The sequence below is a fragment of the Mus pahari genome, chromosome 1 (genome assembly GCF_900095145.1).
Source record: "Mus pahari chromosome 1, PAHARI_EIJ_v1.1, whole genome shotgun sequence".
Classification (NCBI taxonomy): domain Eukaryota; kingdom Metazoa; phylum Chordata; class Mammalia; order Rodentia; family Muridae; genus Mus; species Mus pahari.
The window spans coordinates 122,160,419-122,188,278 of NC_034590.1; the positions used below are offsets into that span (position 1 = coordinate 122,160,419).

Here is a 27,860-nt window from a genome sequence, read left to right on the forward strand (position 1 = left end):
TCTCCATCATCTGCACAGACTCCTCACAGCTGCTAGCCCTTCTCCATCATCTGTGTGGTCCACAGGTGCTAGCCCTTCTCCATCATCTGCACAGAGACTCCTCATAGCTCTTCTGGGGCTTTGACAGGATGCATGAGATCACGTCTGGGGCTTCCAGAGAGAAAAGGCTGGAGGGATAGAGGTAGGATTAATTATGTATTAATGCATTTATTTTATTAGTATTTCTATTGACTGCAAAGGCAGAGTAGAAAAACATAGGGGAGTTAGGGTCAGTCTGTAAGGGCTACCACAGGGCCTGGTCACTTAACAGTATATGAAGTTGCAGCTACTTTGAGCCCTGGTACCTGGAAAAGAGAAGTACCAACTGTGGGATGCTGGTGGAAGAGCAATTCCGACCAGTTTTCTCACCTGTAAATAAGAATGTCAAGAGTCACAGGCCACAGCCTGCCCCTGGGGTGGAGTCATGCAGGCATCTGGTACTAATCTGTGTATGGGTGGTAAATAGTGGGCATTTCTTCTACTACTGGAGGACAAGCCATAGAAAGCCAGCCCCAGGATGGGCTCTGCAATGCCCCCACCAGGGCTAGCTAATTGTGTTTGCTGCCAGGCAGAATCATGGTGAGACAACTCCCCCATACCCGTGCCCATCCCAGAATCACACAGTTCTGTTTCTCCTCCTTCCTGCTTAGCCTTGGGCACCTGGGATCCCTGCTAGAAGCCAAAGGTTATCTCTGTTGGGCCAGGCTGTCTTCTCACCCCTAGCACATGGGTGAACCCTACAAGACTAGTCTGAAAGTGAGCAGGCAACCTCTTGCAGCTGTGCCCACCTAGAAAGGTTGTTATCAAGTCTGAGCCAATGTGCCCTCTGTTTATAGAGTTCTTCACCTATGGGAGGTATAACACAGCCTCTAGGCGACAGCCTGTTTGACCTCATGACTCATACTGGCAGGTACCGAGTGGCACAGAGGTCATGGGTCACAGCATTGACTTTGTTCAAGGTGATTACACAAAGTAGAATGGAAACCACCCAAAGATGGTTCTTAGAGTTCCCATCTTACAGGACTGAAAGTATGCCACAAAGCTGGCCATAGACAAGACTACAGGAAGTGAGGCGTTTGGCTCCCAGCCTAACTAATGCAAGTCCCATCTGGGGCTGTCAGCAAAGGGAGAAAGAGGGTTCCTCTTCCTTGGATCTAGTCACTGGTTACTTAACCTGTTCACGCAGACCACAGCTTCCAGGAGCCACTGTGGACGAGCTGTCAGCCAGACCCTTAGGAGGCAGTGCTGGAGAAGTTCACAAGTTCAAGATGCTAAAGCAGATGCAGCTGAAAGGGGTGAAGGGAAGGTCAGGGCTAGGATGGCTTGAACCAAGACAAGCTCTTTTGCTAGGAGGAAGGGTAGAGGCCTGCAGACCGGCCATTCCAGGACAGAAAGGAACAGATGTATCTGCACAGGGCTCCTGGTTTTGGCCATGTGTTTCCTTGCCCCAGCCACACAAAAGTCCCATTGATGCCGCCCCTCACCCCCGCTCCCTGGGGCCAGTGCCCCTGAGCAGGGCTCTGTGGGCCTCTCCTGCTCCTAGCTAACTGTCCAGCTGTTGCTGCCACCGCCGCTGCTGTCCAGGCATGCCAGGCATGCCAGGCCCGGGCAATATGAAGTCACATGCTCTGCGCGGGCGAGGCCATGCACTGCTGGGATAGTTCATGTGTAGTACAAGGCCTGCCAAGAAGCCGGGTGCCAAGAAGCACTGCAGCCTTCCTGCCACCCCCCAGTCCCGCCTATCTTCCAGGAGGGCAAATCCTTGGGCAAACAGTCAGACAGGTGCAGAGGACAAAGCAAAGGGGGAGGGGGAGGAAAAGCAAACACCAAGGCCCTGGCTCTGCCTGCTGCCTGCTAGACCGAGTTCTGGTGGCCCTGCCTAGAGCAGCCACTAGTGCCCCAACAATTTGCCTGTGGTATTTGGAGAGTCTAGAAGAGCAAATGAGTTGACTCCCTACTATCCACTCCCCCAGAAAGCCTGACTGTGACGCAGGGAAGGCAGCAACAGGAAGAAGGAACAGGGCCTGAGGCCTCCAAAGTTGCCTGCCACCCACCTAGGCTACCACACATGCTTTGTCAAGGGGACAGGGTCAATGACCCCACAGGAGACATTCTGGAGGGCGGCAGGCTCACCTGGGCTTGGAGTCTATTGAAGGACTTTGAACAAGTCATAGGGGCTTGGGGCCAGTGATGCCCGCCACTCACAACCTCTAAAGTTAATTGGATGAGGCCTATATCAGAGTGCCTGGCATATGTGTGGTAGGAGAGAAGGTACTCTAAAGAGAGACACTTGTGCCCTCCCTTTGGTTTCAGGCTATGGAAACAATAGTCCCCAAAGAATTAAAAAAATGTCCCTAAGAATCTCCTGGTGTGGGAAGAGAAAGGCTGAAGGAAGCCTGGTGCCAGCCAGAGGAGTAACTTGCCTCCTAGGAAGAGGTTCCACACAATCCCCTCCACCTTGTAGGACAGATGGAAACAGAGACAATGCTCATCGGGGCCATACCTTGACTAGTACTGTTTCGTTACACACACCTCTTGCCTTCTATTTAAACCTAAATATCATGTCAGGACCCTGGGCACAGACTTGGAGGGGTTATTCAGCCTGTCTATCTCTTCTCATTGGCATGGCCACTTTGTGCTCTTTTTCAAGACTACTTATCTCTAACTGGCCAACAGGGAACAGATGATCAATCTAGTTTGTTGGGTCTGCTAGAGCTCAGGCTTTGACCCCTAACAACTCCAGTAACAGGCACAGGCCTCAGCACACACAACCCTATGTGGATGCTCAGCCTAGAGCTTCCTGTGGATGTGGGTGGACTGGAGGCAGGCTCAGAATGAGGGATAGCACTGTGGAGGTCTAGCATGCTCACCCAGCTGTTCTTAGACTCCCTGGAAAAATGGTGCTAACACTTGATCACTGACCTGAGCTGAAGGGCCAGGCAGAAGGAATGGATAGGCTATTTCTACTCCACAGTCAGGAGCTGCTCATGCTGGCCTCAAACCCAGGGACAGAGCCCTGGAGCTGAGAGAGAAGTGTACTATTCCCTTCTGGAGCTGACCCCAACCTAGATGCAAACAGAGGACAGGCTATATTCTAAGGGTCTCCCTTTGTTCTGTGTGCCTCAGTTGGATGGGCTTCAGGCTTCCTGCTTTCAGCCCACAATGCTTTCATCAATCTTGCTGTCAATAGAGCTCTTCAGATTTCCCAGGCTTAACCTTAAACACTGTCTCCAAGATGTCACTGGGGTTCACCAACCCCTTAGGTGGAACAATTGGTTCTCCTCTATTCTGCGCTTCCTCAAGGCTGGGGGCTGCTACGGGGCAGGGCTGCACACCCTGCATCTCCATGTCCTTGGCATCCAGCACAGAGCCTGGTGCCTAGCAGAAGAAGAAATGTCAAACAAGGCCCCAGCCAGGCTCCTTGCTCCTCTCAGATTGCACTGCCAACAGACATGGCCAAGAAGATTCAAACTCGGTTAGCAGGAACCAGGGCAAGACTGTGTCCCTGAGCTGGGTAGAAGGAAGTTTCTGCTCCCTCAGAAAGTGCCCACCTTGTGTGCACCAAGCCATACCCACAATCAGAGGCAGCTCTGGGGGCATGAAGGCTGCCTCCCCATCTCCAAAAGCAGAAACCGAAGTTAACAGGGGGTGAGCAAGGGAGGCGCACCGGAACTGCAGGGAGAAAGGCAGTTGTGGCTGCCATCTGCTGTGAGCAAGATGTTTGGAGAACACGCGCTCCTAGCTCTGAGGTCTCCCAGCCAATGTGGGAGGGTGGGGTGGTCCCTCTGCAACTCACAATCAATTCCCAGGATGGGGTGAGGGGGATAGAGTCTGTACAGTGTCCTAGGGTCAGGACTGGAGAGGCCACCAAGGGGTGCTAGGGCCAGTCCTACCCTCCCAAGCCCCGGGTGCACCTGCCTGACCTTCTGATTCTTAAGCATAGGGGGCCAGGATGTTCCCGGCTTTGGGGAGTCAGTCCCACGATGAGAGAGTGATAACTGAAACACAGGGCAATATGGATGACAGTATCAGCTCATCAAGGCAACTTCCCGTCGTCACCTCATTTCACCCTATCATTGCCACAGGACAAGGACAAAGAGGGTTCGAGAAAGGATGGCCAGGCCCTGCTCTTCCCTAGGGAGGGTCCTGGCTAACTAGGACCCATCCAAACAAGGTTCTGGGGTCCTTGACTCATTTTATTATTTATTTATTTTATGCTTTTTTTTTTTTTTTTTTTTTTCAAGACAGGGTTTCTCTGTGTAGCCATGGCTGCCTAGAACTCACTCTGTAGAACAGGCTGGCCTTGTGCTCACAGAGATCAATCTGCCTCTGCCTCCTGAGTGCCAGGATTAAAGGTGTGCATCATCATTGCCTGACCCCTTGACTGTTCTTCAGAGCTCTGGTAGCAATAAACAGAACACTCCAATGAAAAGGGGCCTTCCCGACCATGGAAGACCAAGGCTACAAAGACCTGTCACAGGCCATACAAGTTCAGCAGCAGGCAGGAAGAACATCCAGAACCCTCGCTGCTCCCCAGGTTCCTGCAGCCTTGGCCCACCTGGTGCAGTGCTGTCCCCACGTTCCTGTCTACAGCACAGCCTCACAGTATGGTGGCATAGGGCCACACTGCCCCCATGCAAGTAGCTGGACAAGTTTTCTTTAAAGAGATCCCCTGAGAGGTCTAAGACTGTGCTAGCCCGCTGGGAAGAACCATCCCGGCTGGGGCCTGATGTTTCTTCCTGCTGCCCATGGATGCTGCCTGCTTAGGTCACAGCTGACTTAGTCTCTGTGCAACTTTCCCCAGTTGTAGGCCGAGCCGAGTGCCAGGTTAGGCTTCAGGCTGGTCACTCCTGCCTGGGACACCTTACCACTGTGCCTTTGGTCCTGATGTGCTGTGAACACTCAGATAGCCTGCTTGTCAGAGGTGCTGGCTCTGGCACCTGACTGACAACACTCTACATTCCTCTCATGGCCAGATGTGTCAACCAAATATACCAGAGTCCCAACTCTCACTCCTAGAGGCAGCCACCTCCTGAGCCTCCAGCCCAGGGAGTCAGGGCGATGCCCTCTCCACTGGTAACAGGAAGACAGGGATTCTGGGGCTAGTCACTCAGAACTGCACTTCCCCCCCCCAAGAAGGGCCCCCCCCAGCTCGCCCCACGCAGCACTGCTGCCACCGCCCCCACAAGCCTGCTAGCAAGCCATGCACTCCAATGCTGTCTGCTCAGTCCTCCCCCGCCCCTCCCCACACTGTGATTGCGACACCTCTGTCCTACTGCCTGCTGGAGGAGGCCTGAGGACCAGCTCTGGGTGTCTGAGAACCAAGTACACAGGACCTGTGGGTTTTTCTGGGGGACGGGAAGCCAACAGTGTTCTCCTTTCTTCCAGGGGTCTTTGGCCCCAACTAGGTCACTGGGCTGACCCCGCTTCCTGCCTCTCACAGTCCTCAGCTTGGCTATCATGTCTGCGTCTGGGATGTGCCTCCAAATCAATGACTTCCCTATTCTCTGGTCTCTTGGCAGGGGCAGGACAAGGAAGGCATTTGGCCCAGGGATCTTCAGGAGCAGCCATGCTCAAGACCTGAGTCTTACTTGTCTCATACTGGGCAGTAGGGGTGGCAGGCTCTTGGGCTGGTGGAGGGCATTGTACTGACTCTATCCTCTCACCCCATGCTGGGACTGAGTGTGAGTTGCTCTCACCATCCAGACACCTTCACAACTCCTGCCTCAGCGGAGGCACAGCCAGGCCCCGGGTGAGTCAGCCAGGGAAGTCCCAGCACCAGCACCCACCACTGGAGAGACTTCGCTGACACCTATGAGTGGGGTATCCAGCCCCTCCCGCAGAGGGTGAGAGGAATGCCCGGGCTCCCTCACCCCCATTTCCTGCTCCCTGAGAGGGGAGCCAGGCAGGTGGAGCAGGAGGAAGTCACACTGCAGGCAGCCCTGAAAGGTAGGCCATGGGCACACAGCTCCCCTCCTATGGCCTGACCCCTCAGGTTTGGCACATAAGTGGAGAGGAATACTGGGTATCCTGGCCTCTGAGTGCTATGCCTTTTAGGGTTTTGACATCCTCATGACTCCAGAAGATGAAAGGGTGGGCACTCTACCTCATTATTGAGCGGCTTCCTCCATGTCAAGCCAGGATGGAGAGAGAACTGAGGCCCAGACCATCCCTTTTCCAGAAGGTGAGACCAAGGCCAAGCAACAGTCAAGGCCTGGAGAGAACCAAGCAGACCCAGCAAGATGTCCTGTTCTGGAAGAAATAGGAGAAATGGCCAAGCCTGTAACCCATCAGACCGGTTGGTGCTGGGGGCCACTGGCCACCTTCTGCAGCTTGACAGTGTAGGAGAGATTGCTGTAAGGTCCTGCCTCAGGATGCCTCCCCACCCCCACCCCCACCCCCACTCACAACCCCATCCCTTTCCGGTCTGGAACTCACATAGGGAGGGCCTAGGACAGATGAGAAGATCTATGTCCTGGGATCTCTCAGACCAGGAGGCATTGTCCACACTCTTCAAGACCTCAAGAGATGCTACAGTCCAACCTCTAGGTGTTCTCTGGTCAGACTGACAAAGAAACCCAAGGTGGGCAGGTGAGTAGAGGGTTACAATGCAAGGGACCTTGGGACGGGGTCAGTGCTCAGTAAGGAGACAGAGGAGGCATCCAGGAGGGAAGATGCCTGTCTGGCTCATAGTTCCTCCCCTCTACCCACTCCAGGAGCAATCGGGAAATACGTGGTGCATAGGGTCCACTCTCCTGCTGCTGCTGCTAGAAGGAGGCCCCAGAGCTGAGCCTTCTCTGGGTCACATGCAGAAGCAGCTCCTCTGGGCTCCTGGACCAGGGGTGAACACTGGAGAAGACACAGGAGCCCGGGCTTCTTGGTCATGTGCATGATGACTGTTGCCTGGGCGGGTATTAGGGTCCCTATGCATGGGCTGGGAGCGGGGGGGGGGGGAAGCTCCATTTTAGGCTTCTGTAGGCCCTGCTAGCTTTGATCTTCAGCTCCTGCTGGGCTTCCCCTTTCTCAGTTCTTCTTAAAGCCTGGCCTCTTGCACTTCCGGGACAGGGAAGTGGGTGGTGGGAGAGATTCAGAAGCCCGTCCACTACTTTGAAAGGAGCCTGGAAACATGTGGCCATATAAATCTCCTGGGTTTATTTAAATGTCTTTCAAACCAATGTCTTGACTGGCTTTCTTCTATCCCCACCCCTCCTGGAACTGAGCCACTCAATGGAAAACAGTAGCTCAAAAGTCTTAGGGCTGCTGGGCATTGCACCACTCTGGAGGTAACTCAGACCCCATCCACGAGATCCAGGATGCCAACTGTAGGGCCAGGACACCCTGAATCTCTGTGGTCAGTGGGTCTACAAAGACTCCTACCACACTCACCATATCACTATGGCCTCCAGGCATGGAGGCCTAGATATCAGACAGACAGCCCTGATCAAGCCCTTCTCTAGGGGACCAGCGACCACTCAGAGATATAAGGCTAGCAGCTGGAACAGAGAGGAAAGGTCTTCTCTGGCAACTGAAACTGCCCAGAAAACTGGACAGTATAGTTGGAACTCACCAAAAGACCAGAGCAGAGCAAGAGGTGCTAGAGTTAAGTTCAGGGTGCTCTAGCTCCCCAATCTAGAGACAAAGACCTGAAGCCCAAGGACGCACACTGCCATGGCTGGGATCACACAGCTTTGGGTTTTGCCCTGTCAGAAATGCCACTCAAGCCTCAATTACTCAACCATTACTTCCTTAGCACAATGAGCCCAGATTCTGGAGTTTATTTTGGGGCACCTGATAGAAAATGAACTAACTGTACCCTTGAAGCCTTACAAACTGGGGGTGAGGGGCCTTTTAGATGTCTCTTCCCCCACTTTCCTTGTGTAGCAGACAGGTATCCTTACCATCGCTAGAGGAAACAGTGACGGAAAAAAAAAAAAGTGATAGACTTTCTTTGGATCAAAACAACAGACAAGGAGCACCAGGACCTGGAGAAGTCGAGGGGACCTGGATAAGGTTACTACAGCCAGAGTGCCACAGTCCTGGCAGATGAATTTTCCACTAGCCAAGGAGGCCTCTTGTCTCATGCTGAGTGAGTCTCTTGTGTCCCTGAACCCTAGACCAGACGTGTTTATGTCACATTTTCCTCCTTCCTACGAAATTATGCTCTCTCTGGAAAACAGAAACCACCACCACTAACAATAAAAGAGCCAGAAGCTGCCCCCACCCCACTAGGAAAATTAACTATGAACAACCATCTAGTCCTTTGTTTTCTCTGTCCAAATATAGTGTGTGATGGTTACTGTTGACAGAATCTAGGATCACCTAGGAGACAAACCTCTGGGCATGCCCGTGAGAGTTTGGGGATTGGGTTAATTGAGGTGGGAAGACCCACTCTAACTGTAGGTGGCACCATTCCATGGGCTGCAGTCACAGACTAAATAAAACCGAGACAGTAAGTGGAACACCAGCATCTGCCTCTCTCTCTGCTCTTTCTGACTCTGGGTACAATGTAACCAGCTGCCTCAGGCTCTTACTGCCATGAAATCCCCAACATGATGGTCTTGAACTGTGAGCCAGAGTAAACTTACCCTTCCTTGGTATGTCTTTGTCCAGTGTCTTAAAATAGCTATGAGAAAAGTAACTGTTGCACCCAGCTGCTCTGTATCTGCCTCTACCCACTCTCCTCAACCCAGCAGAATGCAGTAGATTATTCCCCCCAGTCCCTCAGTTTCCCCCTTCCTGCTGGGGGAAACCTAAAGCAAGCCTAGGGAAGTAACTCTGGGCTCCAGGCTTTGATGCCAGGACCCTGCTAGACCCTGTTTTTTTGACAGGGGAAGTTTTTCTGCTCCCTTGAGTGAGAGTCTTCACACAGCTCTCAGGTAGTGACTCCCAGAGATGTGCAAAAGGAAATCGCAGCTGACTGATAAGTGCAAATTCCCAGTGCCCCTTTCTCCTCCCCACCCAGCATTCATTCTGAATCAGTGTGTTGAAGGTGGGGCCCAAGAATGTGTTAAGAGGAACCCTGACTTAGCGAATGGGCCCCAATTGGGCTGCCATCTAAGTATGCGGAAACTATACATTCCGTGCCGGCCACTCCTGGATCCTGGGTACCGTCTCAGAGAATTCAGATGATGGTGGTGCTCTATATCAACAGCTCTCTTGCCTCTTCCAGGGTGAGGCTGCATTCTGGAATGCTAACCAGTACCAATGCAAGTACTCAGCAGTGTCAACATAATCATCACACTCACTAACATACTCGCATCCTGTGCCTTTGCCACTCAAAGCATAGTCCATGAACCAGCCACAGCCCACTGGAGGTTAAAATCTCAGCTTATTAGAAACACAGATGGGGTCTACCTGGCCTGAGCTCGAGCTTATATCAGCCAAGCTCACCACATGACATGTGTCACACCATAGCACTCGCAGTAACTAGAGAGTGCCTTCCATGCCTCCCTCCTAGTGTTCTCAGAGGTCCAGTCATGCCCACTCTGTGGGGTTAAGGACCCAGAAGCTGCAGCAGGAACCCCACATCAGAGCCCTCAGTACTCCCCAGGGACTTCCAGACCCATTTCATAGATCAGGCTGTGGCCCAGTTACAAGCCATGGTCACAGCAGCAGAGAGGAAGTCAAATCAACAGCTCTGCGGCCCTCCCTGGACAGCGGAACTGTAGCTGACCCCTGCTGTCTGTCTGGAGCCCTGTTCCGTCCTGGCCCACTGTGCTTGCAGTCTGCAGCTCAGAGCCAGGTTGGATGTCCTGCCTCCAAAGTATTCAGTCTCTGCAGACACAGCTGGGGACAGGAAGTAGGATCTGGGGCGGAGGAACCAGGAGCTCAGTTTGGTCTGAGGACATTCTTTCTTCGCAGCCAGACACAGTTCTGTGTGCCTTTTGAAAGGAAGTAGAGAATAGCTGTGCTCAGCCCAATGAGGCCGGCCCCTTTCAACATTCCAGTTGCTGCCATTTCCAATTACAACTTCAGAGGGCTCCTATAATTTATACATCCCAGGATGCACTGCTCCAGCTGCTTTATGATGGGAGTTCATTACACCATTAAGGTTAAACTTTTATAAAGTACTAAGCAGGTGGTGGGCTGGGCGCCCAGCTTAGTTACCGCTCCCAGAAGCCTGCTGAATGGGGTTCACCTGGGGAAGAGGGGGGACAGGCTCTCTAAAGGGACCAAGAAACAGGGAAGGCGGCTCCTGAGGTGCCCAGAGCCTCCATTAGCCTGTTTATTAAGCTGCATAGTATAGCAGGCAGGCAGTAAGGAGAACAATCTGGTACAGCTCAACAGCACTGGCAGGGGGCATGCGGGGTGAGAGGAGCCATCCTGTGTGAGCCTGGAAGGCATTGCCAAGGCCAGGGAGGTGTGGGGTCTGAGGAGGACAGGGCTGGGAAGCTGAGCAGCAACAAATGACAACTCAGCCTACACATGGGGAACAGACCTGGGGCTTCCTGGGAGTGCAGGAGATTGGTCTCCTCAGCAATGGGATATCCACAAAGTTGCCAGTGGGAGAGGAGGACAGCAAGCAGGATCAGCACCTTGAAGGTAGGAGCCACACTGACTGGCAGCAGAGATGTGGCTTCTAACAGAGTTCTTGGACATCCCAAGGAAGCCGAGGGTCTGTGAAACACTCACTTCTCTTCCTAGGTGCCATGGGAACAATTTTGAGTGCAAAGGGGCTAAGTGTCCACAACACAGAAGCCGCCAATACTCTGCATTAAACATGACCCTGAGCCTGGAGTACTCTGAACTGGGTCTGGAAGGACACCAGGGAGTTAAGTGTCATGTGTCAGCCACGGGCCAGGAAGAATCTGGTCACTTTCCTCTTATGTCTCCTAGCTCCACGTAAAAGTCCAGCTGCATAGTAGGAGCTCAGTTTGATGATGACCTTTTTATCAGCAGCCTGACCAGAACTGAAAGGACCCTTGAGGAGAATTCCTTGACTCAGCAAGAGGGAACCGTGACTGGTGTTCACAGGCACATAGAGCTCTCCTGGCTCTCCCCTTCACATCTTTATAACCATGGGGGCTTCTGCCTGGGACTTCAAGCCTCAGAGGGCATGCTGTGGTACCAACAGATTGGGCTCACTTCATTGTCCTGACACTGTCAGGTCCAGGCCATGCTGTGAAGCCCAATCTGGTTTGCAGCTCATCATCCATCATCCTACAGCCCCAGGGTGGTCAGAGGGGCCACAGAACTTTGCTTACAGGAGCTCTGAGAGAAACTGGCTCTCCCGAAGGCTTCAGGAGAGGCCTTTAAACAAAGGCAAGAGCCGGATGGAAGAGATGCCAGAGGGAAGCAAACCAAAATAGGAGAGGAACAAAAAGGAGCTGGGGGTTGGGAAGGCCAGCTTCAGAGAAGGCTGGGATGTGAGCAGAGTGACTCCAGAGGGGGACCAGCAAAACAGTGCCAGATTGGAGAAGAGGTCCCCATGCTGGCGGGGAGGGATGCTGAGGGGTGTGGCCGCACTGAGGAAGGGTCTGGGGTCATCTAGCTTCAGAGGAAGCACAGCACTAGATAAAAGAGGGACAGCTTTAGCACTGGCCTTGGCTGCCAGAATGATGGCAAGAAATGATCATGAGAGTTACTGAGAACACTTAACCAGCACTGGGCACCATCACTCTAGGCTCTGGGCAGGAACTCCTAGAGAGGTGTCATTTGATACCAATTTGCCACATTCCAGCAGAGCCCCCTTCCCCTGTTTGGGGAGGGGAGGGAAAAGAAGGGGAGGAGGGGAGAGAGAGAGAAAGAGACAGACAGACAGACAGACAGACAGACACAGACTGAGACTGACTTCATGTGGCCCACCCAAGCAGCAGTGTACTACAGTGAAGCTCTGTCTTTAGGTAGAGTCCATGCCTGAAGGCCTGTGTTATTTAGAAGCAGAGATGATGAATGAGAAGTAGGAAGTCAGTGGTAGGCATGGGTGGCGTGCTCTTAGAGGCAGTGGCTTAGAGACAGGCAGTGTCTGAAGAGTATGAAGCAGACAGGGTACTGGGAGTTCCAGGCTCCTGCAGCTGAGGCTGCAAAGGCTGGGACTGTCCCCTCAGCGACCAGCCTAGGACTGCCCAACCACTGTGTAGCCTGCAGAGAAACTGCAGCAGGGCAGTTGTCCCAGGACAGTGAAAGAGCTGTGAGAAGTGGGAGTAGGCTACAGGGCGTGCCAGGGGAGCCTGATGTAATCCCAGCCTGCAGAAGGCGGAAACTTGGGAAGTTAAACGAATCGTCACCTAACCTAACGGCAGCCTGGCCGCAGATTTCCAACAAGCACTGCCAGGCCTGCCTTGCCTCCACCCACAAGTCAGTCCTCTGCTCTGGGGCTCTGTGAGGATCAGTGCAGAACCAGAACCGTGCAGAGCCTTGTGGCCTTCCTGAGAGAGCCCCTGCCAGGCACTGAGCTGATGGGCACTGGGAAGAGCTGATGAGAAAGCAGAGGGTTCCTAGCTGAGACTTTGGGAACCCTGCCATGGAGAATCAGGCAGTGTCCTGCTTCCGGGATTCAGGGCTCACCTCTTTCCCAGACTTCTGCATGTTGTAGGGGGGTGGGGCAGAAGAGATCTAGGTGGCTACTTGGCAAACTATTCCTCTTCCTCACAAAACCCAGCCTGAATCGACCTAGTTAGAACACATATGGAAACAGGGGAAGCAGGGCCCACAATCCTGGCCCTCTGCATTTCCTACGATTAGGGCCTAGGTACTTCTCAGCCAACCAGTCAACCTAGGGCAGGAATGACGACCTTTCTCAGGACCCTTTCCTAGCACCACAGGGTTCTGAAGTTCCTGGCAGCTGTCAAGCTACAGGATTCTCTCAAAGCCTGTCTGGGTGGCTTGGGGCGGGGGGAGGGTGGGGTGTGAGTATACATGTTTCATCCTGAGTTTGTGTGTCCAGCCTTAAGCACTCTTGGTTTGCCTGCCAAACCTCACAGGCAATCCTAACCGTTGTTTAGCACAGTGTCTTCCCTGGGCCCCTTCCCTCCCAGCATCTCCCTTCAACATGGGCCAGCCAGTATAGACACCCTTACTGTTGACCCGCAAACAGAAAAACTGAAGCTCAGAACTGACAAATAACTGATGTATAGATGCCCAGCAGAGAGGAACAGAATCCAGGCCCAATGCAGCATATTTCACATCTCCAAGAGTATCCACCCTATGGAAACGGGCATTCCTGGTCCACACAGCAAAAGAGGGGCCTGACCAGTGCCAGACAGGACATAGGGATGTGCTGTTTGATAAACACAACATACTTAACTGATAAAGGCAGGGGCGGGGGGGGGGGATCCGAAGGAGACTTAAACACCCTTGAATCTGGCAACCAAGTGACCTTTAACAAGTTTTGAAACGTCATCTATAAAAAGGGTTTGTGCTACCTGCCCCTGGAGTGGTGAGGGTGAAATGAAGAAACGGACAGATACCTGGTGCTGGTGTCTCTGCCCAGCAAATGTTACAGCAGTAGTTCCTCACTTTCAAAGAAGCAAGGGCGAGCAAAGGGAGCCATGTACACTATTAGGGCTGTCTAGATAGAGTACAGTTCAGTGGAGCATGAAGAAAGGCTTGTGTGGAGTCTGGAAGAGAGGCAGGACCGGCCTGGGACATGACAGTGACTCAACCTGTATCAACCCCACCTGGCTGCCTACATAGACCTGAGCAGGTGATTTAACCTCTTCAAGCCTCTAGTAAGATGGAGCGTGCGGGGGTTGGGGAGTGAAGGGGATGCCTGCTGCAAGGAGATGAAAGCTGCTGTTGCTGTTGTTACTACATATATGGTTGCTTTGAGGTAGGGTCTATCTAGGTAACCCCAGATACCCTAAGTCTTGCCATGTAGACCAGACTGATCTCAAGCTTTCAGTGATCCTCCTGCCTCTGCTTTCTGAATGCTGAGACTCCAGCTGCGTACCACCACACTCAAGTCCTTACTGTTATTTTGTGGCACAGCAAATCCCGCTGCGTACAAGCATTGGTATCTTCTCAGACCTCAAGTACAAAAAGTTTCACAGAAGTCAAGCATAGAGTCCTGTCCCCAGAGGGACAAAATTACAGTCCAAGGAGCCCACCCCTCACATGGCCTGTCTGCCAGGGCAACGAGAAGGGGGAGGTGTAGGGTGTATGGTACATAATGAAGGAACATCAATAATGAATTAGCCACAAGTAAGTCCAGGAACATCAATCATAAATTAATTAAATGGCTCCATGAGAGACCGTGACAAGAGCCTACTGGGGATGAATCAGTATGGGAGTCCTAGCTCAGCTGCCACAGCCAAGGCCACTTTCCTCAGGCCCCAAAGGGACACAGCAGCTCTTTGAACAGGGAGGCTTCCAGGTGAAGGGATGCTTCTTGAGAACAACCCCGCCCCCCAAACACAAGCACAGAAAAGCCCTGTTCTCCCCCAACTCAGCCCCCGGCTTGGAACTCTCCAACGCTGAAAGGATTTTGATGAAACTTCCCAGAATAGTAACCTCCTGGGCTGAACTCAGGCAGGCGAAATTTCAAGGGGTAATTTGGTGAGAAAATTATTTAAAAAAAAAAAAAAAAAAGCCTAGAAGTAAGTGCTAGGAATAGCAGAAGCCCTCAGTGGCTTCAGAGACAAGGACAGCCTTGAGGACAGTGTCAACAACCTCAGGGGATCCTTCATAGCCTCTAGATTACACTCTGGCCTGGTGCCACTCTGCTGGGAGCCACCATCTCAAAGTCACAAGGGAAAGAGACTCCAGGCCCTGTGCTGGTTCCCCTCCTGCCCCCTGCCCCTTCTCACACCCATCTCCTAGAGACCAAACCCATAGATTTTGTGGCTTCTGCCCCTCCCCCCCACACACACATTCCATTAGGTTCTCTTCTCTACTTAGCTTCTTAGGGTTGCCACTAACCTTGCTCCAGCACTATGTTCTGGACCTCCTATGTTCTTGTCCATCAGCAGCCCTGGTACCTGTTCCAGATGTCTCTTCCCAGGGTCCCAGGCTCCAGATTCTTAGGCAGGACATTCCAGTGATGGCCATCTTTTACATAGATGTGAATCCAACCTGTGGCCCTACCCTCGTGATCCTGGAGACCCAGCTCTTCCCTACCCTTCCAGTCACGACAGTCATTGCTTCTAGTTTCTTCTGGCTTGTGCACCCTGCCGGTCTTCCTAGCCACATCCACTATTGTGGTCTAACCTCTTACTGGTCCCAATAAGAGCCTGGGGTTAAGAGCCAAGACCTTCTTCAAGTTTCCTTTAATCATAGCATTCAAATTACTTCCCCTCATTTAACCTCTTGAAGCATCACTTCTGGAAACTCGAACCCCCTGAAGGCAGCATCTACACCTTCTGCTCTAGTGTACCTAACTTGTCTTCATGACCTTCTTTGACTCCAACCCACAGCTGGTACTGAAGAAGTAACTACCTCCGTATCCAATAGAAGCACCCCTAGAGGCGATGCTACTGAGATAGACTCCTTCAGGGCAGGATGGCTCTGCTATCTCCGTATCAGATATTGGAGCCTGTTACCCCTCCCTGGTTCTATTCAGATCATGTCATGCTGTTTGAAGGAACAGAATCTGATGAGAGAGCGCAGGAACCTAACTGGGTAAATGCTCCCTGGCTCCCAACGTGATCTCTGCTCCATGGGCTTTATAGGGTGAAATCCATATAAGAGGTTTGTTATCTCGATCTTACAGATAAGGAAACTGAGGTGTGGAAAAGTACCAGTACTGAAATCTAGATGTCTGCCCTCAGCAACCAGACACACAATATCCACAGGCTATGATATTATCTGGACTGTCCCCATTGGACTTCCAGGTGTTGGAGGAAGAGGTAGGAGGCACGTGCATGGAGGCCTCTGAGAGCCAGGCTCTTTCTAAAGAATACTGAGAAAGCAGAAAGGCTCCCCAGCAGACACCATCACCAAAAGCATGAAGCCCACCCTTCCATCCTGCCCAATCTAGAAGCAACCCCCAATCGGGCCCTTCTTCTTCCTCCTGCTGCAAACACACACCCACTGACACCAGGCCAGCCAGACACCAGAGCCCACAAATTCCCACGCCACCAGCCGCTCACACCCCCTCAGCCCTCACTTCCCACAGACACATTTGCAGGCACACGTGGCTCCACACATGTGTACTCTCTGAACAGCCCTGTGGTGGAAACAGCCCTGCCCTGCTTTCCCCAACCACAACCTGTAAAGCACCTCATGAAAACCACACCTTTGCCCCTGGCTACATTGGTCCCCACCACATGATCTCTCCTGGGCTCCTTAGCAGCAAAGCGGTCCCCACCAAAAATCAGCTCCCTGGGTCTTGGAAAGCCATGCCCATGCAGATACACCCCCATCCACTCTAATGCAAAGAGGTATCAGTATGAAAAAAGAGAATCAAGATAAACATTTTTCAGCCCTGGCCTCTGGTAACCACATCCTCCGGTGTCCTGGATTCCGCGGTTCTGAAAGATTTATCTTCCCCTGACCACACACTCATTGATGCTTCCCCAAGCGCTAGTTGCCCAGTCTGCTGGAGTATAATGTTATGCTATTCTGGTGAGAAACTGAACTCAGATGGAGTGCTTGCCCAACAGGTGATGAATGCAGAGGTCCCCACTCTGACCTGGAAAGGAGAAGGCAAGGGACAGAGTGGCTATCGGAAGCAGGCCACACCTTTAGCTGCAGTAGGCTCACCTGGTGCTCCCTCCTCTGATCAATAATCTCTGGTCAGTAATGCCAGCTTCCCTGGCACCCCTCAAGCAGAGAAGCTGGGCACTGTGACTTATGGAGCCAAGGAAGGAGAGGATGCCAGGAGCTGAGTACAGCAACTTTCAGAGAAACATGGACAGAGAAAACAGGAGTACAACTGAAGACTGGAGTTGAAAACCTCAGCTCCAGTGAGTGCCTTGCCCTCAATGTCCACGTCTGTCACTAGACCCCTGCGTCTTATGGATTTGTCAAAAATCAGCATCTATGACCAAGCTGGTCACCTGGCTAGGCTCCCTAATATTCTCAAACCCCGGGGATAGCACAGAAAGCTCAGCCCTGCTTTGGGGAACAGAGGCCAGCTCCTCCTCTCAGCATCATCTGATCTATCCCACCCGCAGCCCAGCTCCACTGTGCAGAGTCCCAGCATCCCAAGCAGATGGCAAGGGGTGGCTGGAAAAGGCCCTGGGACCCCAAACCATAAGGCCGAGCCACAAATCAGAACACAGAGACGGAGGTGTGGAGGGCAAGCAGAGGGGGTGTTAAGTAGACCGAAGGCCTCCTCCTTAATAGGTCTGTTTACAGCGAGCTTTCCAGGCAGGAGATGAAGTGCCCAGCACTATCTCCTGGGAGGTAGAAAGGCTCTGCAGGAAGCATGCAGATAGCCAGGGACACCCCTCATGCCAACCTGGGAACTGCCAAGAAAACACTCACCACACCAGGCTATGCCTCAGCGGCAGCTATGGGGACAGCATGGAAACGTCAGCTCACCACACCTTTTACCTACTTACTGTTCAACACTGTGGCAGAAGACATGAGCAGAAAACTTCGTACCTCAGGGGACAAGCTTTTGCAGTGAGTTCTTGGTCATGACAGACACTCACAGGGATGCTAGAGATAAAGGCCCAAAATAGAGCCATTTACAGTCCCCTCACCTTTCCCACCTGGAAAGAGTGTTCAGTCAGAAGCTGAAGCACATCAGGAAAGACGTCTTGGGAATCCTCACCAAGATGTATCCAGTCTTGGAGTAGCCCCTTAAGGATGCTCATTGACTCTTTCCCTCCTCCATGTGTCTAAGGCATTCACTGTTCCCTATCCCCCTGCCATACAGCCTCAGCCTCCCCTACAGGACCACTTGCTCTGAGCCCACTTGGTAGGCACCCTGACCCAGTTCGCTTTCTTTAGGCCGTGGTCTCCAGAATGCTGACACGACGGCTCCCCACTCCCATTCTCAGAACCAAGGGAAATTCTCAGGAGAAAATACACTTTCCAAGTCTCCCTCCCACGCAGATACCCTAGATCTGTCAGCCACAGACACCTCCCAGACCTTCCCAGATAATGAGGTGTGTGTGCAGCCCAAGCAAAGGGCTTCCTCCTGTGTGGGCCATTCCAGCAGAACTCCACACTTGTCATGGCCAAGTTCAGAACCAGAACCGTCCTCGGGAGACCCGAGGCCTGGTTCCAGCTCAGTAGCTGACTCACAGTGTCAACAGATCCCACATCCCCCCACCAGAAGCATATATCCTCTGGGCTTCTAATTTCCCATGACAAACCCTCGACCTATGGCTCCCTTCCTCCCCAGTCACACTCTATGCCTCCATTCCCAACCACCTTGTGTCTCTTGCCCTGGTCTTTTTACCTGATGGAAATCCCTGACCTTCGTATAGCCTCTTGCTGCTTATAGAATTCTCCACGCGCAGTCTCCTTTCATTCTGGGACCACTGGGACCACTGTGTGAAGTGACTCTTAAAGGTAATAACACCTGCTCAAGGTCACACAGTCAAAGACTGGAATTCAAGTCATCTGGTTCTAAAGACAGTGGACAACATGCCAGTTTTAGGGAACTTAGCTCAGTTTTCTCAAAGGAGGGAGACTTTTCCAAGCACCCATGTTGAAAAGAAACACCCTTCCTATGCAAAGCTCTGCTCTTTGCTTCTACTTCTGTGCCTTCCCCCCAAGAAGCCCATAACACCCCGAAGGCTTCAACTTCTCTAGGGGTCTGCCCACTGATGCTCTGTGAAGTAGGACATCATGTGGCAATGAGAGAAGGAGGGGGGAGGGGAGAAGGAGGGAGAGAGAGAGGGAGGGAGGGAAGAGGGAGGGAAAGAAAGAGATGGGGGGGGGGTCTCCAAAGCTTCTCAGAAGACTAGTTAGGACATTTGCAATCTCCAAACACTCCCAGTAGCCACAGAACCATCTTCCACTCAGCCCAAAAGATACAACTCCCAGAAACCCAGTAGCATCTCCATCAACCAAGTGAAAGGAAGGGCCCAGGAACGATGGATAGCTGGTGAACCACATGGCCCCCTGACCTATGGACATGGGCTACTTCACTATACCTTTCTGAGTCTCCTATAATCAGAAACAAGGACCACCAGTGAGAACTACCTATTCCTCCTATCTTCCCCCAAATGGGGAGGACTCATGAGCCAGGTAAAGGTTCATAACTGGGCAGAGCTCTACCTGGGACAGCAACCAAGAACCTCATGGTAGACACATGGTGTCTCTTATTCTCATCCATCATAAAAAAACACCAACCTTCTTCCAGCCTCTGCCCCAAGGCCAGCTCACCAACAAGCATTAAAGCTGAGCCCCATAACAGAGACGTCGCCCCTACTGATCTCCCTGGAAGGGTGGGTATTTACCCTCTTATCTACCAGGGTCTGAGGGCCACCTGTCTTCCCTCACAGTACTAGTCATTCCAGGACACTGCGCTAAGCCAAGGCCATTTCTCACAGCTGGGCCGGAGCCACTAGTCATGCCCAGGACATTGATTCTTTAAGCCCCCAGGACCATCATTCCAAACCATGTCAAGCCCAAGGCCAGAACCATGCCAACCAACATCCAAGCAATGGCAGCACTTTCTCACACCCATGCCCACCGCACCATCACGGCCCAGCACCAGCTGGCCACCCACCAGCACCAGCTGCGCGCATCGCCCTCTTGTACAGAGGGTGCACTCTCCTCACACCTGGGCGGCCACCGCTACACCAAGGCGGGGGTGAGTCTTCTGACACCCTTGCCGGGAAAAATCACGCTGCCCGTGCTGTATCCACGTTGCCCACGCCCGTGCCATGCGTGTCACCATGCCCACGCCAGTAGCCCGGGATTCCGCGGACCTCACACCTGCCACGAGCGCGCGTGGCAGCCGCACCTCCGCCCGCGGACCTGTCGGACCGGCCACCGCGCGCAGTGGACATTGCCCAGCCCGCCACGCCGCTCGCAGGGCTCCCGTGCCCGGGGCTTGGCCCGGTCCCCCTTACCTCCGGCCCGCCGCAGGGCTCGGCCCGCCGCGGCCACTGCGACCGCCACCTCCATCCTGGGCTCCCCAAGGCCCCTATTCACTAACGTTGCTTCCGCAGGGCGCCGGCGCCGGCGCGAAGGCCGCCTCCGCCCCCCCGGGGGACGCTGCGTCCTTTACGTAAACCCCACTCCGCCGCCAGCGGTGACCATGGCGACGGCCGTGGGGTGGCAGCGCCTCCTAGCGCCAGGGAGGGGAGAGGCGCGCAGGCCCGAAGTGGCAGAGCCCTGGATCCCCGCGCGTGGGGGCGGTGGGCGCGGGGCTGAGGCCTCCACGGGGGTTCCGTGGGCAGACGAAAGGGGTTGGACCGTGGGCACTGAACAGGGGCACGGTAGCTGCTTGGATTCCCCTCCTTCAGGTCCCGCGTGACAGGGTTTAGCGTGGGAGATGAAAAATAGCAAGTAGGATCACCGGAGAACTGGTTTATTTGGGGGGAGGAAAGGAGAGAGATGGGTTCCACCTCCTTCAGGGGACCTAGCAGCGTCTTGAGGAGTTGGGACACATCTTTATCTATGTCCTCTCCTCTTCCCCTACTTCCACCCTCCTCAACACCCAGCATAGTGCCTGACAGCAAAAGGGGAGTTTGATCAATTTTGATTTTCTGGTAAATGAAGAAAATCACCCCTCCTGTTCTCCTTCACACACGCCCATCCATTCATGCGCAACTCGCCTTCCTGAAAGCTGCTTTTTGGCAGGGGCACAGCTATGCTGGTGTGCTGGGTTGAGTCTGGGGAGTGGGTGAGTGCAGGCTTGCCCTTAGAGATATCAGGTCTCTGCGGGAGACACATGGGGGCTAAGCTAAGAGCTGCAGCTGCACAAGGGGTCATGGGTAAGAGTGGATCTAGAGGTCATGATGATGCAATCAGTCAAGTCTCAAAAGTCGAGCAGAAAAACATGAGAGGTCGAAAGGAGGGTAACAGAAAACAAGCGTGTGGAATGTTTCCTGGGCCCAGTCGTCATCCCGAGAATGACGTCAGGATGATTGACTCTTGTTCTGTAGGCCTGGAGAACATAGGTGGACGTCTGGCTGAAAGTGAAGCCCTGAATCCAGGACAGACTTCTTTTCGTTGCAGAGTTCAGTCCCTCACCAGCGATCCGGTAGCATCTACGGTTATTGCAAAGATAAGCTCTGGCTTAGGTAAAGAAAATGGTTGGGGGGAACAAATATGAGCACTTCAAGAATTCATGGAGAGGAGCTCCTGATGTCTCAGGAAGTTCAGAAATCTGGGGAGGCCTTGGTTACAACAGTTCAGGGACTTTATTTCTAGATTGTCATGGTTCATTCAAACCACACAGTTGGAGATAACATCTCTTGCTTCAAAGTCCCAGACCCCTGGAAGAAAGAATTATATTGGTCCTGTGAACCATGGTAGACCAACTGATGCCAGGCAGAAAGGATTCTGCAAAATCAGCCCTTTTCCTTACTCACCAAAGTTCCCAATGGTTAAAGCATGCCCGTGTGGCCATCCCTAAATAGTCTACTACAGTCTACCCCTTAGCTGTCCAGTACACAGGAAACCATACAAGTTCCTTACACACACACACACACACACACACATCATCATCATCATCATCATCATCGTCATCATCATCATCACTATCCCCATGTACCCAACTCTCACCAAATCAGTTCTGACTGTCTATAATGTGGGAGGCTAATATTACTGGGATTCTCAAGGTGATGTCCTGTTCTTGGTCAGCTGTATCAGTGATTCCCATGTAGGGCATTCCACACCAGGATTATTCACTGCTACTAACATCACCTTTGAACTCTTTCAGCTAGGTATGTGACACGGACGTGCCATAGGGAAGCTTACTAGACGTTCTGAACCTCAGACCCAAGATCTTAGCTTGATTACAAAACCCTCAGGGGATCTCTGTGCATGTGAAAGTTTGAGAAATTGTCATTGTGAAACTGGGGGAAAGGGGAAAGGGAAAGGTAAGAAAATGCGATTTCAATCTTGATCATTTCCATCAGACGCTAAACATCTAATGTTCTATTTTGAGCATACATGAGATCCTGGGTGCAATCACCAACCCCCAAACAGACAAAAGTAATTAGTTAATTATTTAGAATTCAGCAGTGTGACTGGGGAGCAAGGAAGCACAGGTAGAGGCTGCAGGCATTATTTTTGCAGCTGCTTTTGAACTCCTGGAAGGAATCCATGACTTCCTACCTCTGACTCCTTAGTCCTCTTTGCCTTCTGTCCATGTCTCATTTGGCTAGCAGGCTGACCTAAGTCTTAATCCTTCAAGGCCGTCAGTGGCAGTGTATAGGGTCTCTGGAGTCTGTCTGTGTGTGTGTGTGTTACTGTCTACCTTATCTATCTTATTCTTTGAGGCAGTGTCTCTCACTGGACCAGGACTCTCTAACTCACTGATTGGCTGGACTGTCTGGCTAGTGAGCACTAGGAGTCCTCCTGTCTCTGTCTCTCTGGTGCCGGGCCATTTCCAGACAGGGCCTCTCTATTTGGGCTTGTCTGTCCTGGAAACTCACTGTGTAGACCAAGTTGGCATCGAAGTCACGAAGATTTTCCTGCCTCTGCCTCCCCATGAGCCACCATGCCTGGCTTCTGTCCAGCTTTTACATGAGTCCTGGGGATCTAAGCTCCAGCCCACATGCTTGCTAAGCACTTTGCCGAAGGAGCAAAGCCCAGCCCTTCTACTCCTACTTCTCAGACCCTTGGCAAGGAACAGCCACGAAGGATGGCTGGCTCTGAACACACACTCTGGGGTCTGTCCTGGTGTGGTCCCAAGGAACAGCCACGAAGGATGGCTGGCTCTGAACGCACACTCTGGGGTCTGTCCTGGTGTGGTCCCAAGGCCATGTTTGGCTTTTCTTCAGCATACCTTCCCGCCTGGTTCAGCTTGGCATCACTGGAGACAGTCAGCAGGGCTGTGAATGGAGGATGAGGAGGAAATGAGGCACCAGAACCAATAGCAAGTTGTAGACTGGTCCTGGTCCAGCTGCCTAGCTGTGCTCCCTAAGCTCCGTGCCAAATCTTCATTCTGGCCTCAGTTTCCCTCTGGGTCCCAATGGGGATAATAGCATGGCTCCTCCTCCCAGGGCGCTGTGTGGATTAACTAATTAATGAGTGTGACATCGTCTGTTTCCACAAAGGGGCTGATTAAATGCTGGGTGTTGTTATTAGAAGCGATGGAGGGTGTGTGACAGGCAAAGTCTGCTGGAGACGGATCTGCTCCCCTTTGTGTCCTCCCCACCCCCCTCCTCCGTCTGCCCCACATTCTGCAAGCTGAACATCTTGCAAGACAAAACCAAGATGATTTTTTTTTTTGGCACCCCCCAAAGACAGCGTATAACTTTTGCACATTTCCCCTGTGCTGGAATGTGACTCACCGCTGAGTTTCATAGTATAATTTGTCTCCAACAGCTGGCACAACTGTACCCTGCCCCAGACTCTCACAGCAGCTGTAGACAGGGATGCTTTAGCCAGTGACTGCAAAATTCCTGAGCTGGACACCACCCCTGTGGGTTGTTTTTTTTTTTTTTTAAAACTGTATTGCTCCTTGGAGACCTGTACTGGATGATCTCATCCACTACACACACATACACACCCACATGCACACAAACACACAGACACACATGCACACAAACACACAGACACACAAACACCACCACTAAAACAACAACAACAACAACAATGACTCTCCCCGCCCCCAATACACAGCCTAAGAGAGAAAGTGTCACCACCACAATCCTGACTTCTGCAAAGGCTTGGGAGAATTCAAAACGCACAGGGTTTAAAAGTATAAAGTGTCATCTGTGCATGGCTGGGGGGCAGGGGGAAATACCACAGCTATTTCTTCACTTGCATGTAAGATATTAAATTACTGGATGAAATCACAGGTCTAGGGCATGATGACTTTGCGGTACCCAGCCCTGAATCCTTGTAGCTGGTGTGACCACCCCCAGGGCTCAGGTCTTTCACCCCTGAATATTACAAAGTGCCAGCTCTCCCTGTACCCTGGCACCTCAGATAGGGGGTAAGGTGGGAAGAAACTGCTTGGTTGTCACAAGGTAAATAAGTCTGCTGCTGGTATCCCAAGAGGGGAAAGTTGTTTATCCAAATAGCACAAACTCCACCAGCCTGGGGAGAAGAGAGCAAGGCTCTGGAGGCTGAGCTGCCAGACTCCCATAGGGAGAGAGATTAGCCAGTTGCAAAGTCTAGGAAATGCATGTGAATTGGAGTATGGGGTACCTGCGGCCAGCATCACAGCTAGATCATCTTAGGCATCTCCAATTAGGATTTCAAACCTTCCTGCCTCTTCAAACAGTTGCTGTTCCTGCCCTGCTAAAACTTTGCCCTTCCTGTCTTCCTTTGACCTGCTGCTATGAAATAACAGGAGTAGATCACAGGGGCTAACTGGCTGGAGGTGGGGCCTGGGCCACACGATTTAGCTGGCATTGAAAGGGCTGGAAGATCAGCTGTCATCCTAAGGGGTGAGTTCTTCCCTCCCACCAGGAAGGAGACACAAGTCCACATCTTTCACCTAAACTAAGTTAGTTTACTGGTAGCAGCTCAACAGATGTATGAGAATGCCTTAGTAAGACTGGCAATGGGGCTGGTGAGATGGCTCAGCGGGTAAGAGCACCCGACTGCTCTTCCAAAGGTGCAGAGTTCAAATCCCAGAAACCACATGGTGGCTCACAACCATCTGTAACAAGATCTGACGCCCTCTTCTGGAGTGTCTGAAGACAGCTAATATAATAAATAAATAAATCTTAAAAAAAATAAAAAAATAAAAAAGACTGGCAATGGTTAACACACTGGAGGAGGCCATTCTGATGGTGTTTTGCTGCTAACAATGATAGAGGAGACCAAGCAAACTTATGCCTCCCAGGGGAAGGTTGAGGAAGTTTCTCCACTCTAGCTTCATCTCTGTTCACTTGGGCATCACCAGAACCTTCCCCCAAATGCCCAGAGGATTGGGAGAACCTCTCTTCTCATTAAGACAGCCTATTTGTAAGTATCTGCTCCTCGGTGGGCATTGTAGTAACTGTTTTTTTTTTCATTGGGGCACTAGGGAATGACAGAAGTGTAAACACAGATGTCTCAGGAGAAAGTCAGTGTGCTCACTGACTGGAGTGATTCATCCGTACTCTCTGGACACCAAAAGCCAGCACAGAGAGCTTGGTTACTTAAGGGTGTCCTTCTATCTACCTGTTTACCCACTAATAATCCCACTCACCTACACATCTATTCATCTGCCGTCTACCCAATGTACCGCTTCATCCCACCTGCCCACACATTTACTCATCCACAATCCCATCCAATTTTCTTTGCTTTCATAAACCCACCCACATACTCATTCATCTATCATTCCTTCTTTCTTTTCTTCCACAAAGCTATGCATCCATCCATCCACTCATCCACCTATTTATCTGTCCTTCCTTCTATCCACCCATCTATCCATTCTTCCATCTATTCTGCCTTCCATTCATTAACCCTGGCACTATCACCTATCCATCTACTTACCTCTTAAATCATGTCTTCTTTATTTTTCCTTCCAAATGTTTTTTTTTTCATCAAGGTGTGTGTGTGTGTGTGTGTGTGTGTGTGTGTGTGTGTTTGCGCGCGCGTGCGCATATATGCTCATGCATACATTCCACAATGCATAAGTGTGGGTCAGAAGGCAGCTTGTGCTCACTGATCTAACCTTCCACTATGTGAATTCCAAAAACTGAGCTCAAGACCTCAGGTTTAGTGGCAAGTACCCTTACCCATCAAGCCATCTCTCTAACCCTCTTCTAAATATCCTTGAAAACCCATTTCTACCCCTTTTTATTAGTGTCTCCCAACAGGGTGCCTTTGGCTGTCTTCAGGGCAAATACAGTGGCTCTCACCTCTCCTCTGTTTCCATCCAGCTGAGTGACCTTTTATAAATGGACATCAAATTATGTCAAGTCACTGCTTAAACCCCAGCTGTGGTTTTCCAATGCTCTAAAAAAAAAATGTAGACTCCATTTTTTTCCCCTTGGATATTACTGGAACGTGTAAAGGCTGAAAACCTTGCTGGATTTCTGTATATGTGCTTGCCTACTACCACAACCAAGTGGAGATGCAGAGCATTCCAGTTCCTCGTGTCCTTCATAGTCAGCATCTGCATCCCTAGAAGTATCCATTATTTGGACTTCCATCCTATAGACAGCTTTGTCTGCTAATAAACTTCCTACCAATGTAATCAGAGAGGAGGTATTTCTGATGGTTATTCTTGGTTGTCAACTTGACTACATCTGGAATTAACTAAAACCTAAATGGCTGGGCACACATATGAGAGATTTCTTTCTTTCTTTTTTTTTTTCTCTCTCTCTCTTTTGTCTTTTTGTTTTTTCGTTTTCTTTTCTCCTTTTTTCCTTTCTTTTCCTTTCTTTCCTCTGGACTCCACCTGATGGCAGCCTATATAAAGTACATGACAGTAGGAAGCTTGTTCCTTTTGCCTGCTTGTTCTCGTTCTTGCTAGCAAGTCTATTCCTATATTGGCGTTACAGCTTACTTCTTTGGGATTCTAACATATACTGAAGACCATCTGAGATATCTAGTCTTGTGGACCGAGAAACTACTGGGTTCTTAGACAGCCACTGTTAGACTAGCTGGACCACAGCTTGTAAGGCATTCTAATAAATCCTCTTTCTGTATCATTTTCGCTCTACCCCGCTCTCTGTGTATATAATATACTTATATATTATATATACACATATCCTATAAGTTTCACTTCTCTAGAGCACCCTGACTATTACAGTACACTTCCATATCTGGTTAACTTATCTCGACTTCTATTTCTATGTAATACAACCATGGATTTGGTTTTTACACAGATCAGTAGTTTTGTGTTTGTATGTATGTATGTGAGAGTTCTGTGTGTAAAAGCCAAACACTAAAGTCAGATACCTTCCTCAATCTCTCCCACACATTTTATTTTAATTTTTAGACATGGTCTCACTGTGCAGTCTTGGTTGGCCTGGACCTCACTACATAGACAAGGCTGGTTTCAAACTCAGGGAGCTCTGCCTGCTTCTGCCTCCTGAGTCCTGAGAGTGAAGGTGCACTTACTTTTGATACAGGGCCTTCCACTAACTCAGTACTTAACCCATTTGACCTGGCTAACTAGCCAGTGAGCTCCAGAGATCTGCTAGCCTCAGCCTCCTCAACACTGGAATTATAGGCACACTCCCCCATCCTTGGATTTTTATGTGGATGACCCATCATGTAAACATTTTTATGTGGAGATCCAAACTGGGATCCTCAGGCTTGTACGGCATGATGGAACCATTTCTCTGGATCCCTATAGAAGTCATTTCTTCTTTTTCACTGCTATTCAATTTTCATTAGATGCGTTTATATAACTTGCTGTGGAGTCTCCTGCTGATATATAACAATGCTTTTTGTTTTGTTTTTTTACTTCAGAACTTTTATAAATATAGATCTGCTATGCTTTAAATGTTTGCATTCCACTAAAATTTCTATGTTGAACTTTAACCTCCAAGATGATGCTATTAAGATGTCAGCCCCAAGAGACACAGTAGTGACAGGTATGGGCATGTGGCTGCTGTGGACAAAGAAGAATGTTGTTGCCAAGGAGGGTTGGTTCTTGGTGGGAGGCTCAGGTCACTGCAGGACTGTCTCACCCTGTAGCAGCCCACTGGACCCGTGCCATCACTCAGTCTGCAGGCCCATGGAGTTGTTACCCTGCTGAGGGAAGGAGAGCTCAGGGCCACGGTGCTGCCCATAGGCTGTAAACACAATGGGCATGCCTGAGGGACCAGTGGAGCACAAGACAGGGTGGTGCACAGAGCCTGGAACTCTGGAGAGTCCTGCCCCCTACACATGTCTGACTCTGAACAGGA

The 27,860-nt window shown here is 51.3% G+C and overlaps 1 protein-coding gene across 3 annotated transcripts in view; it reads right to left on the minus strand.

Annotated features, from left to right (window-relative positions):
- Positions 1 to 20,064, minus strand: part of Dagla (diacylglycerol lipase alpha) — a 58,946-nt gene extending 38,882 nt beyond the window's left edge. For 2 of the 3 annotated variants that reach the window (XM_021195038.2, XM_029542605.1), the window contains exon 1: positions 19,956 to 20,064. The gene's annotated coding sequence lies outside the window, so the exon portion shown is untranslated. Of the gene's footprint in view, positions 1 to 6,145; positions 6,196 to 19,955 lie in introns of those variants that run through there. The other variant, XM_029542614.1, reaches the window with a different exon arrangement.
- Between the last annotated feature and the right edge of the window lie 7,796 nt (positions 20,065 to 27,860).